This window comes from Antechinus flavipes, chromosome 1 (genome assembly GCF_016432865.1).
Source record: "Antechinus flavipes isolate AdamAnt ecotype Samford, QLD, Australia chromosome 1, AdamAnt_v2, whole genome shotgun sequence".
Classification (NCBI taxonomy): Eukaryota; Metazoa; Chordata; class Mammalia; order Dasyuromorphia; family Dasyuridae; genus Antechinus; species Antechinus flavipes.
Window position 1 is genome coordinate 588,407,200 of NC_067398.1, and position 15,266 is coordinate 588,422,465.

The window sequence follows — 15,266 nt, forward strand, 5'->3', positions numbered from 1 at the left end:
ACTCATTACTCTTTTAGAGAGCTCTAATAATTAGGGAGTTTTTTCTAATATAGAGCAGAAATCTATCTCTTTGCCATTTATACTAATCATAGAAGGATGAATTTCTATCAGGGCAGAGAGTGGAGATAGAAACATGTTTTAGAAGTCTACTGTCATATTGTGGGAGGAGAGTGAGGGGCTGAATTGGGGCAGTGACTAAAGGAACAGAGCAAGCAAGCTGTCCCTGTGAGCTTCTCTCTGCAGTGAGTCTCTACTCTGGGTTTTTCCCTGTGTCTCAGTGATGTCACTCTATTTCAGATGCTTCCAATCAAGCTCCTGGAAGCTCTGCATTGACTTTGCAAATTTTTTTCTTTTTAAAGGGCCAGACTAATTTTGTTATAAATCCAAAATAATAGTCATCAGCAATCATTTCACAGTTATGAGCAAGTAATTTCCATATACCACATATCCCTTTTCTAGGAAAAAATGAAGAAGAAATAAAGTTATGTTGAATTTTTAAGATAACCAAGCACCTGTGTACTCATCCATCCCCAGTTCCAAATGTGTCAAGACTTTATGAGCTTGGATGGCATCCAGAATTTTAACAGCAAGAAGAAAATGTCTTTTTCTTTTTCTTTTCTCCCTATTATGTTCTAACCCATATCTTTTAAAAGGTACTGGAAATCCCTAAGCCACTTTCCAAGTCAATCCTACTGGAATCATAGCCCCCAGATCTCTCTTTCTCTAGATAGGAGACAAAGGGAGATTATCAAAAAAAAAACTGAATTGATTTTTTCTGTCCTATAAGAATAGGAATACTGCAGGGATCTGAATGAATCTTCACCTAGAAATATGTGTGTATATATGTATGCATGTATGTATGTAGGTATGTATTTTATATGTGTGTGCATTTTTGTCAAACACAGAACACTAGGGAAATTTTGGGATTTGTATTTCCTGTTTATACTTTAAGTGGGGGCCCAGATTAATTCAAACACTAAGAAATTCTACCCAGAATGACCCAGCTCTATGTTTTGTGTGATAGTTTTGGTCTCACTGCATCTTCTCTGGTTTGACTTAACAAATAAAATGCTACCTGGAAAATGAGTGGTCCAAACCATATGTGAAAGAGAAATCCCTTCCCCCTCCAAAAAATAAAAGAGAGAGAGAGAGAGAAAGAAAAAAAATAAAGAAAAGAAGAAAAATCTTTCAAGACGGACTTGTGGTGCTCATTAGTAGTTGGGCAGAGGAAGTATCAATTTTCAAGTAGAGCTAGGGGCTTGAATTACTGAGTACCCACTTCAGAAGCGGTTGTGCCAATCATATGGTGAGCGAAAACCAAATGAATGGGAGATTTGTTGCAAGGCAGAAAATTAAATTACGCTTACAGTTACACAATGTAGAGCAAATCAAACTTTGTGTGAATAATGATATAGTGGAGTGTAGGGGTGAAATATAGCAAGTCTAACTTCCAAATTGATTTCTGTTTTGGTTCATTTTTAAATGGTTACTGAATATCCAGTTTTCTTTAATGGGCCACAGGTCATTTTTGAAGGGAATAAGGAGATGCATTTTGCAGAGAGGTCTCATTTAACCTATAATCTTGTGTTTGGCAGTAGCTATCATTTTGACAAAAGACATTCATTCTTCATGGGATAAACCCACCTGGATCTGTGTATGTGTGATTGGCACTGGAAAAGATTAATATATATCCACATTTTTAGCATGAAAATGCTCTGTTCAAATCAATTGAACTATACAGTTGACAAGAGAAAACCTCCTTTTAATCTACATGGAAAGAGATACAGGACCTTTTAGGTCTAAAATCAGTAAAGAAGTAAATAAGTGTTTATTAAATACTTACTATGGATGTGGTAGGAGCAATAGCTTAACCATTTAAATTCTTCTACCATTTAAATTATGCTAATTTTCACTTAACAGATTTTGAAACTATTTGACTATTGTTTGATTCAGGCTGTTATATCCCACTTTGGTTAACTGAGTATAAAACAGGCCTGAGAAGTTCTAGGGGCATTCTGATGCTTGGCTATCATGGGTCCCAATGGTTTATCCAGGTAAAGGCACTTTGTTCAGCTGAATCAACTGCAAATATCTTCAATGAAAATTCAACAAGAATTTGTTTCAATATTGAACCTAAACTGCCAGGGGAATGGACTAAATCAGGCCTATCTCAGAACATTGTACCAGACATTATACTAGATGCTCATATTTATAAAACCGAAAATAAAAAAGTCTCATCCCTGCTTCTTTTTTAACTTAAATTTTAAAAATTATTTTTACATCACTTTTTTCTTAAAACAGCTCTCCTCTACCTATAATGTCATAATTTTTAATAAAAGCTAAAGAGAAAAAGAGAAAAAAAGTAACTCAGTAAAATTAATCAATACATTTACAGTCATAATTCCCCCCTCCTACAAAGGAAGGGGTGGGAGATGCATTTTTCTATCTCCTTTTCAACATCAAAGTCAATTCTATATAACTATAATTATAGAGAATTTAATGGTATTTTTAAATAGTGTTGATCTTAAGAAATTTTATCCTATTAGGTGGAAAGTACATTTTTGTTCAGATGCTTTAGTGGTAACCAAATATTTATAATCCATTTGGGATTTTCTTGGCAAAGATACTTAAGTGATTTGCCATTTCCTCCTCCAACTTATTTTACAGATGAGGAAACTGAGGCAAACAGGGTTAAGTGACTTGTCCAGACAGATAATCTGAAGCCAGAAAAAAGCATGCACAAATAAACACATGTCAAAAAAACATACAAGGTAATTTTTTTTCAGGTAGTATTAGCAGTTAGTCATTAGAAAAGGTCTCATGTAGAAAGTGGTGCTTGAGATAACCTTCGACACAAGCTAAGGGGTGATCCAGAACTATATTGCAATAGAGTTGCTAGTCAGCACCAGCTGTACCCAGTGTGAGCTAAGTGATATAATAAATAGAATGCTAGGTCTGGAGTTAAGAAAATCTGAGTTTAAGGGCAAGTCATTTAACCCTATTTGCCTCAGTTTCCTCATCTGTAAAATGAACTGGAGAAAGAAATGAAAACTCTGGAATCTTTGCCAAGAAAATCCTCCCTAAAATTGGGTCACAAAGAGTTGGACATGACTGAAATAAAGTGCAAGCAGATGATTTGCTCAGCACATTGAAGCTTAGAACTCAGGAGTTCATTCTATCACTCCCTGTCTTCCTGGGAGCAGGGATTATACAGGCAGACGCCATTTTTTTGGCCTCACTACTGCTAGTGCCCCTGGAAGCTGGATTTTGATACATAAAATTGTAGATAACAGAATATTATGAAGCTAAATGGGGCACTGGGTTTAGAATCAGATATACCTAGAGTTAAATACTGGCCTCAGATACCAAGTCATTTAATTCTTGTCAATCCTCAACTGTAAACTGGGGATGATAATAATAGCAGCTACCTCACAGTGCTGTAATAAAGTTCAAATGAAAAAATATTTGGAAAAATACTTAGAACGGTACCTAGCACATAGTAGGAGCTTATTAACACTCATTCTTTCTTTCTTTATAGTTAATGTTTATGTGAGTTTTCTCAGCAGGAATAGGATAATTGCTGATCAAATGTACATAGATAAACAGTACAAAATTAGAAAAGCCTGGAAAATACTTTATGGAAAAAATCTTTCTTAGGCACTCCTAATGATGGTCTTCCAATGTTATTACTGGGTATGAAAAATAGGCCGTTTCCTGCTGTAGTTAATGGTATAAATTAGCAGTAATCAGTCAATCAAAAAAGCATTTATTAAGTGCTTAGAGACACAAAGAACTAAAGATCTCAATTTTTGCAAGTAGGGAAGGCAATGAAGGTGTTCCAGTGACCTGTAATGATTGTTTTTCCTTCAGAGCCATTTTATAGTTATGTGACTACAAAATCGAGAAGGTAAAAGTTTGGAAGAATGCCTTTTCACCTACAACAGATTACAAAAGAATGGAAGATGTGTTTCCAGAAGAAAATATAGGAAGAAGGAAAGAAGGAAAAGACAGAGAGACAGACAGACAGACAGACAGACAGACTAACACAGAGACAGACACAGAGACGGAGAGAAGGGAAGGAGAAAGGAAGGAAGGAAGGAAAGAAGGAAGGAAGGAAGGAAGGAAGGAGAAAAAGAGAAAAGAAAAAGAAAGGAAGCAAGGAAGAAAAAGAAAGAATAGAGGATCCAGGCTTTTCTCAGGAGACTGGGAAGTGGAAATTATGAATCCAAGGAGAGAATAGGAAAATTATTGAATCTTTGAAGCTGTGTAATGGGCTTGAGGCTCTCTCCTGAGAGTATGTAATCAGATTCTCTGTTGAGGAAGTAGCATCTTAGAATCCACAGAATGGTAATGAGTACTAACATTTCTAGGAGAGAGAATATTTTAGGAATGATCACAGGAAGATGTTTTGTGATCCCCCAAAGTGATAAATAAATGCTAGCTATTGTTTTTTTCTTTTTTGAAATGGTCAAAGGATATGAAAAGACAATTTTCAGATGAAGAAATTAAAGCCATTTCTAGTCATATAAAAAATGCTTTAAATCACTATTGATTAGAGAAATGCAAATTAAGATAATTCTGAGTACCACTTCATACCTCTCAGATTAGCTAAGATGACAAGAAAAGACAATAGTAAATATTGAAGAAAATGTGGGGAAACTGGGACACTAAAATATTGTTGGTGGCTTCGTGAATTGATCCATCCATTTTGGAGAGCAATTTGGAATTATACTCAAAGGCTATCATATCCTTTGATCCATCAGTGTCTTTACTGGGTCTGCATTCCAAAGAGATCATAAAAGATGGAAGAGGACCCACATGTGCAAAAATGTTTGTAGCAACCCTATTGTAATGGCAAAGAACTAGAAACTGAGTGAATACCCATCAGTTAGGGAATATCTGAATAAGTTAAAATATATGAATGTAATGAAATATTATTGTTCTATAAGAAATGAGAGTAGTCCAAACAATCTCAATAGACTTTGGACAGAAAATATCATCTGCATCCAGAAAAAGAACTAAGAAGAATGACTGTAAATCAACACATGCCATGTTCCCTTCTTTTTTCTGTTGTTTTTTTTTTAAATCTCTACCAAGGTTTTTCCCTTTTGCTCTGATTTTTCTCTCCCAACATGATTCATAAAGCAATGTGTATTAAAAATAAACAAATTTGCTAGAAAAAAAAAAAAGAAAGTAATGACAAGCAGGCTGATTTCAGAAAAGCCTGGAAAAGCCTGATGCTTGATAGAACCAAGAGAATGTTGTCACGGCAACAATCAACTGTGATGGACTTGGCTGTTTTCAACAATGAGGTGATTCAAGGCAATTCCAATAGACTTGTGATGGAAAATGCCATTCACATCCAGGGAGAAAACTATGAAGATTGAATGTGGATCAAAGCATAATATTTTCACCTTTTTCTTACTGTTGCTTTTTTCTTTCTTTCTCGTGTTTTTTCCCCTCTTGATCTGATTTTTCTTATATAGCATGACAAATATGGAAATATGTTTAGAAGAATTTCACGTTTTACCTATCTTGTATTGTTTTCTCTAAGGAGAAGGAGGAAGGGAGAAGGGAGGAAGAAAAATGTGGAATATAAGGTTTTGAAAAGGTGAATGTTGAAAACTATCTTTGCATGTATTTGGAAAAATAAAAAGCTATTATAAAAAAAAGTTGCAAAAACAACTTTTAACATTTTTAAAAAGAAGTTTTCAGTTCCAAATTATATCTCTCCACTCTCTTTTCCTTGAAATGATAAGCAATCTGATACAGCTTATATATGTTGCAATCATGCAAAATATTTCCATATTAGTCATTTTGTTCAAAAAAAACAAGAAAAAGGAGCAGTTAGGTGGTGCAGTAGATGGAGCATCAGCCCTGAAGTCAGGAGAATCTGAGTTCAAATTTGGTCTCAAACACTTAATACTTCCTAGCTGTGTGATTCTGGACAAATCACTTAACCTCAATTACCTCAAGAAAAGAAAAAACAAGAAAGAGAAAAGGAGAGAAAAGAAAAAAAGGAATGAAGGAAGGAAGGAAGGAAAGAAGGAAGGAAAGTAGGAAGGAAAGAAGGGAGGGAGGGAGGAAAGGAAGGAGGGAGGGAGAGAGGAAGAAAGGAAAGAAGGGAGAGAGAGAGGAGGAAGGGAGGGAAGGAGGATAGGAGGAAAAGAGGGAGTAAAGGAGGGAATGGGGGAAGGAGAGGTAGGGAGGAAGGGAGGGAGGGAGGGAAGTATTTCTGAATAAGAGATTAAGATTTTGTAATGATGAGTATTTGACTAGTAACCTAATAATGGTTAGGTTGTTACAGTTCAGAGTCAGCATAGCAAGTGAAAAGTGTGCTGGACTCCAAGTTCAAAGAAACCTATCTCCAGTGTTTATCAACTATGTGACCCAGGACAAGACCTTTAACCTTTTTACTTCAGATTATTCATCTGTAAAATGAGTGTAATAATAACTATCCCTCCCTATTGTCATCGTGATCAAATAAGGTAATGTGTATAAGTATTTTGTAAATCTTAAAGCACTTTTTAAAAGTGAACTACTTAATCATTGGAAGGCAGCATGGAAGAGTGAATAGAGCTGATACTGGTTGTATGACCCTGGATAAATCACTCAAAATCTCAGTATTGCAATGCTGTAAACTGAAGACAATGTATGGATCTACTTTGATCCATTTTCCTCATTCGATCTTAAAGGAGAGAAAGGGACCCACATGGGCAAAAATGTTTGTGGCAGCCCTTTTTGTAGTGGCAAGAAACTGGAAACTGAGTGGATGCCCATCAGGTGGAGAATGGCTGAATAAGTTATGGGATATGGATGTTATGGAATATTATTGGTGGGTAAGAAATGACCAGGAGGATGACTTCAGAAAAACTGGGAGAGACTTACACAAACTGATGCTAAATGAAATGAGCAGAACTAGGAGATCATCATACACGGCAACAAGAAGATTACATGAGGATCAGCTCTGATGGACGTGGCTCCATTGCCACATTGAGATGATTGATTCAGTCCAGTTCCAGTTGTTCAATGATAAAGAGAGTCATATACACCTAGAGAGAGGACTGTGGGAACTGAATCCGAATCACAACATAACATTCTCACTCTTTTTGTTGTTCACTTGCATTTTATTTTCTTACTCATTTACTTTTTTTATCTGATTTTTCTCGTGCAGCAAGAGAATTGTATAAATATGTGTATAATATTGGATTTAACATATATTTTAACATGTTTAACATATATTGAATTGCTTGCCATCTAAGAGAAGGGTTGGGGGGAAGGAGGAGAAAATCTGAAACACAGACCTGCAGGGGTCAATGTTGTCAAATTATCTGTGTGTATGTTTTGAAAATAAAAAGCTTTATAAAAAAAAAAAAGAAAATTTTCTCATTCAAGAGTTACTTGTACTAATGAAATCAATTATTGCATCAGAGATTATAGCTGTAGAAAGGACCTTATCTTTCACCTAATCTAACCTCTCTTATTTAACAGATGAGGAAACTGAGTCCTATATGACATCACATCATTTTAGAATCAAAAGGGCTCTCTGTGGCCAACCTACACCTGGACATGCATCTCCACTGTAACATACCTGACAAATAGCCATTTATACTTTATTTAAATTCTTCCAGAAACAGTAAACTCATTACCTCTTTGGGAAGCCTATTCCACTTTGGGATATATATATAATTAGGAAGTTTTTCCTTCTTTCCAACTTTAATGTGCCTCTTTTTAATTTCTATTCACTGTTCCAAATATTTCTCCCTGGAGCTACACAGAAAAAGCAGACAGTTATTCCTTTCACATTGAGGCTTTCCCTATCAAAGTTTTGATATATTGTGGGTTGACATAAGAAATTAAAAGGGAATTTTTGGGAGAGTTTTATAGAAGCAGTAGATGACATGCAATGGGCAGCAGAAGATGCAGAAAAAGTTTAGAAACTTAAAATATATGCATAGTATTGTATAATATCAACACCCCCTAAAAGGAAAAGAAAAAATTCAGACTTCTTCTCTAGTACAAAAGGAGGGATAAAACAATTTCATGCACATTTTCCAGATCTTTGGGATGTCCTTTCCCTACCACATTCTCCATGTGAAAGGGATAACTGTAATCCCTTTTCCCCATTATAAGCTTTCAAATATCTGAAAAAAGCCACTTGTCCTCCCATCCCACTTCTTTCCTCAAGCTAAGCATCCTAAGTTCCTTCTATTAATTTTTCTTTTTTGAGAACTCTCAACATCCAGATTGCCTTCCTCCCAATGCTCTTCAATTTATCGAAGTCCTTTCTAAAATGGGATAGTGGAATATATCCCAGATGTGGTGGGATACTTCACTATTTCTGACTTGTATTTAGTCTTCAGGCTCCCAAGGATCTTTTTCAGACAAACTGTTATCTAACTATATCTTTTTATCTTGTGACTAGCCCAAGAACATGGCTACAAGCAGAAAAACACAATCAGAGGCTGATTAAAATTTTAATCTTTTGACTCCAAACCCAACTATTTTCCCATTTTATCATGATGACTCCCAAATATTGTGTCAGAGAGTCAGGATTCAAATTTAGTCACATAAGATGACAAGTGAGAATTCTATCACTGAAATTACCTAAAGGGCTTTGCACTAAAATAGTGGGAAGAAAGTTGCCCATTGAAAATTGCTGACTTACATACAATCAATGATAACAGGAATGACATTAGTAGAAAAATAGTGGTGAGTTAGGAGGATATGATCCAAATATAAGGGATAATAATAAAGCTAATAGCTTCAGATATTTTCCTATTTTTTCAGTTTATATAATTTTTGAGTTAATTGTTCTTTGTATCTTTGATAAAGGTTACTTGTAAATCCACATGGTGGTAGGGTTTTTTTTTCAATTTGGAGTTCATTTATATTTTATTAACTGTTCTGTAATTAGCTTATTAAAATTGTCTATTTCCTGTTCTGTTAGTCTAATATCTTATGTGTTTATAAATATTCACCTATTTCATTTAAATTTCTTTATCCTCCACATCCTTTATTTACATAGAAGAAGCTAGGGAAAGAGAAGGAATGTAAATCTCTACTCTACTACTGCTCTCATTTCCAGGATCCATATCTTCATGACAGCTTCTTTATTTCCTTTTTCTTTTTTTCTTCCCTTTATTATCTACCCTTCAAAGTTGAAGTCTATCTTTGTATCTGAGGATTGGCCAATGATGTTCCAGTCTTAGGAGTATTCATTTCTTGGAAACTCTACCTCATGCCAACTCATGTAAATGCTTGGGAATCTGCTTTGGGAAGTTTATGGCTATGGAATTCATTTCAGAAGTAAACTGGCAAGTGAATGCTTTGCAGTAATCTCTTTTTTAAAGGTTAGAAAGTAGAGGAGAAAGTATAGGAGGAGATCTGCTTGTTCTTATCATCTTTTCTCAGAAATGATCCCTTCTTAAGAGTTAATTTATATTGTTTGCTCTTTGATCATATGAAGAAATATTAGTTGGCACTTATAACAACATTTGGGAGAACTATATGGGAATGAGAGCCTGAGCCAGTAGCCTTAAAAGAGCCTCAGGGGGTAACCCTAGAACTCTGATGAGGAAATAAAGCTAGGTGGTGCATAGGAACCCAACCTGTTGAAGCATGTGAGGGTTTATAGAATAAAGTCAAGAACCTTGCCACATTTTGCTTATGGACAATCCCTTTCTGGTTTTATCTTCCCTGACCTCCCATTTCCCTGCCCTCACCTATTGAGTTTGATTGTGTGTGTGTGTGTGTGTGTGTGTGTGTGTGTAAGAGAGAGAGAGAGAGCGAGAGAGAGAGAGAGAGAGAGAGAGAGAGAGAGAGAGAGAGAGAGAGAGAGAGAGGAGAGAAAGAAAGAAGAAAAGAAGAAGAAGAAGAAGAAGAAAGAGAGAGAGAGAGAGAAGAGAGAGAGAGAGAGAGAGAAAGAGAGAAAGGAAAAGGAGAAAGAAAAGGAGAAAGGGAGAGGAAGAGGGAGAGAGATTAACTCAATTCTGCTTTGTCTGTTCAGATGAAAGTGAAATCCATGTGATGCCCCACCCACCCACCCCATCCAGTTTCTTCCATGTTTTTATAGTCCTCTTCTCATGTACCCTGAGATAATAAGTTCTATCCTATCATTTTTCCTTTCTTCCCTACTGTGTTCCATTTATCCCCTTGTTGCCAAAGTTTAAGCCCACCAGGAGTGAGAAGGCATTCTTACTTTATACTCTTAAAGTAGCTTTTGGTTTTAGATGAATGCTCTTAATTATATTAAAATTGGCCGTTCAATGACTGTGCTTTATAAAGTTTTTAGGATAAATGAATGCTAGATTTTGTAAAAAGTGGTTTTTCTTCATCTATTGAGAGAGTTCTGTGGCTTGTATTGCTTTTAAATATGTGTTAATTGTTTTTACTAAGTTTCAAGTTCTTTCATCCTTGTTATAAATGTAAGTTACAATGAAATATGTGTGTATGTGTTTTTATATAGATAGATAGATAGATAGATAGATAGATAATCTTATCTTTTTCCACCAATATTTTATTTAAAAATTTTTAAGCAATATGCATTAGTGATGTTAGTTTATGGTTCTATTACTTTGCTTTACTCTTTCCTAGTTTAGGTATTAGGATTAAATTTGCCTCACAAATGGTGCCTGGTAGAGTGTTTCCTTTGTCAATTTTTGAGTATAAATTGTATCATATAGGCATGAATTTTTCTGTAAATGTTTGATAGAGTTAACCTGTAAATCTATCTGGACTATGATTTTTCTATAGTTAATAATTCATTCAGTTTAATTTTCTGAAATTGTAATACTTAAGATGTTTATTTCATGTTCTGTTAAATATGAACATTTTATATTTTTGTGGTTGATTATTTGTTTCTTTTAATTTAACTTAAGCTTCTTTTAACTTTCAGGTACAAAATTGTCTATAAATGGTTATAATAATTTTTATTTCTCTATTATAATTTTGTCTAGTCCATTTTGGAGGGTAATTTTATTTTCCTTCTCTTCTTTTTGATCAGCTTAGCTAAACCCTTAGTCAATTTTGTAAAGCTTTTCAAAAGAAATAGCTTTTAGAGTTGTTTATCAATTCTATAATCCTTTTATTCTTTGAATTCGTTTATTTATTGTTTCTTTTTTTAAAAACTGCATATTTGATTCATTAATTCCCTTTTTCTATTTTGTTCATACTTATTTTTAGAGATATAACTTCATCTGAGGACTGTTTTAGCTGCACCCACAAATTCTGGTATTTTGTCTCATCATTTTCTACCTATCTCACTTAGTTACCGTTTCTATGATTTGTTCTTTGACCCACTCATTCAGTATGCCATTATTCAGTTTCCATTTAGGTCTCTATTTTTTGCTTGTGTTCCCTGTGATACTATTTTTATTGTATTCTAGTCTTAGAAGATCTGTTTAGTATTTTTGGCTTTTTTTTACATTATAATTTCTTTATGCCCTAGAACAGGTCTATTTTTGTATAGGTAGCATGTAGCATTGAACAAGTTGAATATTCTTTATTATTCCCATTCAGAAGATCCTATGAAGTCTTTTGGCTTCAAGTTCACTGATAATTTATTTACTTATACATTTTCTTTTTTGTTTATATTTCTACTGTTTTTTCATTCTCTAACAGAAAAACGTCAAAACTTCCTATTGTCATTGTACTACCACTGAAGTCTTTTTATAATTCATTTAATTTTTTGTTTGTGAATTTAGATACTATGCTATTTGTAACATATTTATACTGATATTGGTTCATTGCTTATGGTTCCATTAAGCATGATTTCCCTTCCTTATATGTCACATTCTCTATCTACCAACTTCCTGTTAAAGGTAAGAATTCTTCTAGAAACATCCTTTCTTTTGTTTCCTCTTTTTGGTGTGGAATGATTTGATTCAAGTGACTTGCCTAGAGTCACACAGCTAGTAAGTGTCCACCCTCTTCCTCCCTATGAAGGGGAACTTTCCATGTGAACTTATTAGAAGCTGATACTCAGTGATAAGGAGGATTGGATACAAAGCATGCTGTGCTATATTGGACAGTGAATCCCAAGTGATAGTTGTATTCCAGTCATTTGTGAAAGACATTTGTATCAGATACTTTTATAGTCTGTGTAGGAATTGCATATTTGTGGGTCACTTATATTAGTACACTTTCAGTGTCAGCTTAGTTCCCCAGGGAAGTACAAGATAAAAAAGGGAGCCAATATGTCCAGTCCCTAAACATATCTGGTGTGCCAGAGTAAATTGAGACTAACTACAATTTGTTCAAAGTATTAACAGAACATTATGGATATGAACTGAGGATCAATACATGTACTGCTGAGAAATCCCTGGTTCATGTTCAGATAATCAGCAAAGGAAAGAAGCCAGTAATAGAAAACAGTATAGGAGTGCTGAATCCTACATCTTGAGAGAATCCAGGGAAGTTTAATTTATTGATTCCCAGTGCCTGAGCAATTGAATAACCAATTTAAGAACTGGTGTATTTTCATTGCACAAAAAGAATGCGACCATGGAGAAACATAGACATCAATGTTTCCCAGGGCTTTAGAGATGTAACTAAAAAGATATATCATCCTGGGGTTGAAGACATCAGAAAATATCTGCATATCTCTCAGTCAATGGCATAATCATGGGATCCTGAAATTCTTAATCCTCACCTAAGGTGGTTTCAAAGAAGAACCCTGAAAAATGCAGACACTCAAGAACTATCAAGCTTTGAGTGAGAGAACTAAAGTGTGTCAGTACACCAAGCTGGGTTCTCAAGATACCCTAGCAAGGGTCCTCAAACTACGGCCCCGCAGGCCAGATGCGGCAGTTGAGGATGATTATCCCCTTCACCCAGGACTATGAAGTTTCTTTATTTAAAGGCCCACAAAACAAAGTTTTTGTTTTTACTATAGTCCAGCCCTCCAACAGTCTGAGGGACAGTGAACTGGCCCCTATTTTAAAAGTTTGAGGACCCCTAGTAAGAGCAATGGGGCATTTTCAGTCTTAAATATGCACAATGGGTATGATCAGATCCCCACTGCCGAGGAAGTAAAAGAGAAGACAGTCTTCATCTGCCCACCAGGATTCAACTATTTTGAACAGATAACTCCAAGGAATTTTAAATTTGCCTGCCATTTTTTCAATGACTTTTGGAGAATGTAGTTGAGCATGGATAATATGATAAGATGTTTGATAGTATGTTATATGCAGGAGGGATGTGGAATTTCTTGCTTTCTCAAAAATTTTAAATAAAGAAGAGAAGGTAATTGGAAATATGAATTATTGGGAGGTATTGATGTATTGATGCCCTGCTGAATGTTTTTAATTTTTTTCAGTAGATTTTTGGAAGAAAATAAGGAAAAAAAACTAACAAAAAAGGTATTTTGGCTGCAAGATAATGGTCCACAGCTATCAGTTCCTAAATGTCAATTCTTTTAAAATATTTTGTTGATACTCTTTTTTAATTAAAGCTTTTTATTTTCAAAACATATATATGGATAATTTTTCAACAATGACACTGGCAAAACCTTATGTTCCAAATTTTCTTCCTTCTTCCTCCCGCTCCCTCCCCTAGATAGTAAGTAATCCAATATATGTTAAACATGTCAAAAAATATGTTAAATCCAATGTATACATATTTATACAATTATTGTGCTGCACAACAAAAAGGGAAAAATGAGAAAGAAAACAAAATGCCAGCTAACAACAACAAAAAGAGTGAAAATGCTATTTCATTTGATCTTCACAACAACCTTGGGAGGTAGGTGATATTAACCCCATTTTATTTTTTAAGAAAGCTAAGATAAACAGGGGTTAACTGATGGGTGGGTAGATAGTACAGTGGAGAGAGCACTGGCCCTGGCATCCAATCCAGTCTTAGATACTTAACACTTACTAGCTTATAAGTTAAGCTCCTTAACTCCAGTTGTTCCACAAAAATAAATGAAAAGAAGTTAAATGACTTTTCCAGAGCTGTGCAGTTAGTAAGTGTCTGAAGCTTCATTTGAACTCAAATCTTCCAGGATTCTATCCATCATACCACCTAGTAGCCTATCAGACATTTTTTCCAAGATTTGATTCTCACTACCAAAAATTTGTTATGTACTCTACCATCAAGGTTATCTTGCAGTGAACTCATTCCTGTATAAGTAATGGAAGTATAAGGAATGAACTGAAAGCGTAAGGAGAAAAAAAAAAGTCAAGCTGACCCAATTTCTTTGGCACTATTTGGAAATGTTTATTGGAGAAGCATAAAGAGGCTTATTTTAAGAACTTGGTCAGTGGCTTCAGACATTGTTCATTTATGAGATTCTTTGTGTTAGGGATCATTGTTACACAGTGAAGTTAGCCTGGAAGGCTTGGAACTAGTCTTTTACCACAAGAAAAGCAATCATCAAAAAGCAAATATATTTGCAATTGGAGTATAGTGACAGGGAGATTTGCTGACCCATGCACCAAAGGAGTTCTTGGTTGTGGAAAGGGTGTGACTGTAATTTCAGAGACTATAAATGTAAGGAGCGGATCAGGGAAGATACTGATCAATTTTATGAGCTATAAGGTAATCTTTGTTTGAAACTTTGAGAACATCTGTCTATGAAGGGTGTGGGTAAGCACATTGTCTGTTTAATAATCTCCCTGAGAGGATTGGGGAGGAGAGTCTGTTTGATAAGTGGTACATGCTCGGTAACACTTTTTATTTTTGAGGGGACAGATATATTCTGTTTCATCAACGAATAAGGACAATATAATTTGCTCAGTGACTGTAGTTTGGAACTATTCTTTTATACTGATTTATTAAAAAGGGGGGGGGGGTTTATGGCTTAACTCTTTTTATCTCCCACTTGGAGAGATCTTGCTGGAGCCTGAGGAGGAGAACAGAGAACATGGGAACTGCCAATGTTCTTGCTCTTGCAGTCTGAGGGCTTATGGAAACTTTCTTGAAGAGACAATGTCATGAAGTTAATGAAATGGTAATCATGAAGAGGCATATTACATGGCCAAAAAGGTAGGAAGGCCAAAAAGGAGCATGAGTTTCTGGACAACCCTATATTCTTCGAGAAGATTGTGACTCATCTATAGGGTTGGAAGATCCATGAAAGACTTCACATATTCTCTGGGAGGATGGCAGAGGAAAGAGTAAAAACCTGGCCTTTGACCTCTGCTATTATATTCAAAATAGGTTTATTATTACATTATATTATATTCAAAATAGGTTTATTTTCTCATATATTTGGCTGTTCCTTCCAATGAAGCAGATTGTAACCTTTCTCTGTCTGCCCATCC